The following is a 3,810-nucleotide window of genomic DNA, read 5'->3' as shown; positions in this document are numbered from 1 at the left end:
TAACTTTTACTATCAGACCCAGGCATTTTACCAACAGATCCACTTGTAGACCCTGCTCTATAAGTGCATGCCAATTGTTAGAAGCAACAAATGTGTACTATATTACAAGTATATAGCCAACCTTTAATGCTTGCAAGAAATAACGGACTCATGGCACTATTTTATCTGGTTGGAGTTGCTTGCACTATACAAACAAACATTAATATCTTTTACTACAAATATTATAAATGAACAATACCTTCATGAACTGGTTCAGTTTTAATAACTGGTCCTTCCAGGAACTCTTGATATTGCTTTAACTGATTAAATATTATTTTAAAATTAAAAATAATCATACATGTCTGAAATATCTCAGTTCCTCTCCCTCTAGACACAGCTAAATCTCCCACTGTTAAAACAAATCACTTGCAACACATGTATATTAATGAAAGAATACTAACCTTTACTCACAGTTCCTCTTTGACTAGTTGGAGTTGCTTCATCTATAAATTAAAACATGTATCATTATTCATTTGTTGGAAAAAGAAAATAACATAAATGAGCAAAGGGGGGGGTCATAAAAATTATGTGCTTGTACCTTCATTTTCAGAAATACATGTAAACTACCAACAGCTCCTCTTCCTCTACCTCGGGTTGTAATAGCTCCAACTATTAATAATGTCACTGATGTACCAATTGAAAAATGCGGACCTTTATTATCAGATACAGACTTTCTCTTCCTTTAGCTGCAACTGTTTAAAATACTTTACAAAATAAAATAAATAATATTTACTGCTACTCAAATTATTTTTACAAGGTAACAGATACTGTATGGTTGGTAACATTTGTGGATCTAATATTTTGGCATTTTCTCAAAAATTTCCTTAAATGCTAATATTTGTCGGTACAAATATTCAGGGCTAGCAGTTAGCAAACTCCTTTTCACTTTGATCTATATACAGCACTAGCTTCCAATACATGACTGTAGTAAAATATAGAGTAATAGACAAAGACTTTGGCTCCTCCACTGGCTTGAAAATAGTAGTTATAGCGCTCTATATGGTTTGTTAATTAGTTATCTTGTGTGCAGGTGGTAGAGGTTAAAATTCGGTGGATAAAAATGAATGGCAAAATGAACGAAAATTAATACTCTACAAAAATTACCAACCATACGGTATACTTTCATCAATTGACTAGTTACCATAAGTACAACCAACTTCTTTTTCTCTAGTGCCTCCTGGATCAACAGTCAGGCTAGTCCTGCTAGCTCCAACTGCTAAAATAAATATCATTTATGTTTCATTAATGCATATCAATTGAAGAACTCTAATGTTTACTATTAGACACAGGCTTTGTACCAACAGATCCTCTACTTGTAGACCATGTTGTATAAGTGCCAATTGTTAGAAGCAAGAAATATGTGCTATATTAAAAGGATATGAGTAACCTTTAGTACTTGTAACAGATAATGGACTCCTGGCACTACTTAATCTGGTTGGTATTGCTTACGCTACAAAATTAAAACATCTTTTGCTACAAATTTTACAAATGAAGAATACCTTTACAAATTGCCTCAGTTTTGATAATTTGTCCTTCCACTCTTGATATGGCTTTAACTAATTAAATATTACTTTAAAATTAAAAATATTTATGCATGTCTGAAATACCTTTTCCAACAGTTCCTCTTCCTCTAGACACAGCTAAATTTCCCACTGTTAAAACAAATTATTTGCAACAAGTCTATATTAATGAAAGAATAGTAACCTTTACTCACAGTTCTTGTTTTACTTGTTGGAGTTGCTTCATCTATAAAATTAAAACATAAGTGATCATGCATTATTCACAAGTTACGAAAAACAAATAATATAAAAATATACTTGTATCTTTATTATCAGAAATACATGTCCTACCAACAGCTCCTCTTCCTCTTCCTCGGGTTGCAATAGCTCTAACTATTAATAATGTTACTTAAATCAGTACATGTCTTGATTTTAAAATACTAACTTTTATTATAAGACATATCGGTTTCTCTTCCTCTACCTCGTCCACGAGTTGCAGCAACTCCAAACTGTTAATAATGTCATTAAACATATACATTGCATTAACTGAAGAATACTAACCTTTATCAAAAATAATGTCTTAATGACACTTCCTCTTTTGCTAATTCCAGTTCCAAATGTTTTAATACCTCTTCCTCTACTTGACATAGGTTCCTCATGTACATGTATAAATACAATTAAAATACGAGTCAATCATGAAATGGCAATAACCTTCATTGTTTGATGTGTCACTGTCCTTAGCTTCATTCCTTCTGGCTCCTGTTCCAAGATGTCTAGTCAATCTAGTGGCCACAGTTCAAATTGTATGGCTAGTGTTAGTGATGATACGAAGAAATGTCAAACTAGTATTTGTGTTAAGAAGAAAGCTGGAGTGTGTGATTTGGCTGTATTGTATCTGGTTAATAGGCTGCAACAGCTGTTTGTAAATAAATACATAAAAAGTACTATTTATAATAATTTTTTAAATATAGAACAACACGATCACTTTGGCTATCCAATTGAGAATGTCCAATGATCTCAGTTTTTAGATGACACACACAATGGTGCTGCTATAAAAATATGATGTCTTATGGAGGTTTTCTCAGTAAATCTGAATATACAGCTTTAATTCTTTGTTCTGACAGTGTTCCAGCTTACAAATCATGTAAAGGAAGTCCTTGGCGCATCTATCTCATGGTTTCTAGTATAAAACCAAGTCAACAAATGAAAGTTGAAAATTTAATTGTAGCGGCACTATGGCAGGGGCCTACATTTTCAAATTTGTAAATTATTCTTCCGCGAGTTTTACAATCTATTACAAGCCTTAAATGGATGGAGTTCCTGTTCAAGTTGACAAATCTTCTGTGCCCTTAAAACGCATGCTATTGTTTGCTGTTTTTGACAAGCCAGCTAAATCAAAAGCACTTAACATGAAGAAGTTCAATGAAGAATATGGCTGTTTGTATTGCTATGACAAAGGTGAGATAAAGAACTGTGCCTATAGTTATCACCAAGATATGGCCCACAATTTACGTAGTAACAAAGGATTTGAGGATTTGGCAAAAAAGCGAATAGAACAGGTCAGGTGCAATACGGCATTAAAAGTAAAGCAATGCCAGCAGATACAATTGAGTTACCACAATGCTTATTAATAGATTACATGCATTCAATACTAGAGGGGATTTTTAAACAATTAATGAAATTGTGGTTTGATTCCAAGTTTCACAGCCATCCTTTTAGTCTCAAAAAAATTAAATGCCTTGCTCTTAAAGATAAAATCAATGAAGGAGATTCAACGGCAACCACGTCCATTGGATTTAATATCATTTTACAAAGCCTCTGAATATAGAGCATGGTGGTTATTTTATGCTTTTCCAATTTGTTGCAAATTTCTTCCTTTGGAAGTCACACCATTTATTACTTTGTGTCATGTAAGAACATGTGTAAGATCATGCCAATACTATCTTATGCAATTTAATAAAAGATGTATCATGTAAAAACATATATGACCAATACTGTCTTAAGGCTGGTTCACAATGTTATGCTAACCCTGGCATTTCGTTGACACTAGAATCGAATCTGGATCGATTTTAGCGGAAAGCATGCGTCAAAAGGTCAAATCGCCCACACTTTTAATTAAAAATTGACGGTACCTTGGCCTAGCGTCATATTGTGAACCAGGCTTTATACAATTTAATGATAGACTCATCATGTAAGAACAAGTGTAAGATAATGCCAAAACTCATTATAGAATGTAATGAACAATATTATGCTAGAATATGCGTAATATCAT

The 3,810-nt window shown here is 33.0% G+C and overlaps 2 long non-coding RNA genes across 2 annotated transcripts; both read right to left on the bottom strand.

Moving 5' to 3' along the window:
* Positions 1-341: 341 nt before the first annotated feature.
* LOC109581582 (uncharacterized) lies at positions 342-1,442 on the bottom strand. Its single transcript, XR_002184683.1, has 4 exons — positions 691-1,442; positions 578-648; positions 441-482; positions 342-388 (listed from the first exon to the last, which is right to left on the bottom strand). It is a non-coding gene; the product is annotated as an uncharacterized LOC109581582 (long non-coding RNA).
* Positions 1,443-1,467: 25 nt separating this feature from the next.
* Positions 1,468-1,782, bottom strand: LOC109581581 (uncharacterized). Its single transcript, XR_002184682.1, has 4 exons — positions 1,744-1,782; positions 1,647-1,691; positions 1,539-1,595; positions 1,468-1,489 (listed from the first exon to the last, which is right to left on the bottom strand). It is a non-coding gene; the product is annotated as an uncharacterized LOC109581581 (long non-coding RNA).
* Positions 1,783-3,810: the final 2,028 nt, after the last annotated feature.

Source organism: Amphimedon queenslandica, unplaced genomic scaffold (assembly GCF_000090795.2).
Source record: "Amphimedon queenslandica unplaced genomic scaffold, v1.1 AMPQUscaffold_13432, whole genome shotgun sequence".
In the NCBI taxonomy this organism is placed as follows: Eukaryota; Metazoa; Porifera; class Demospongiae; order Haplosclerida; family Niphatidae; genus Amphimedon; species Amphimedon queenslandica.
This window is presented reverse-complemented; position numbering and strand designations above follow the sequence as displayed.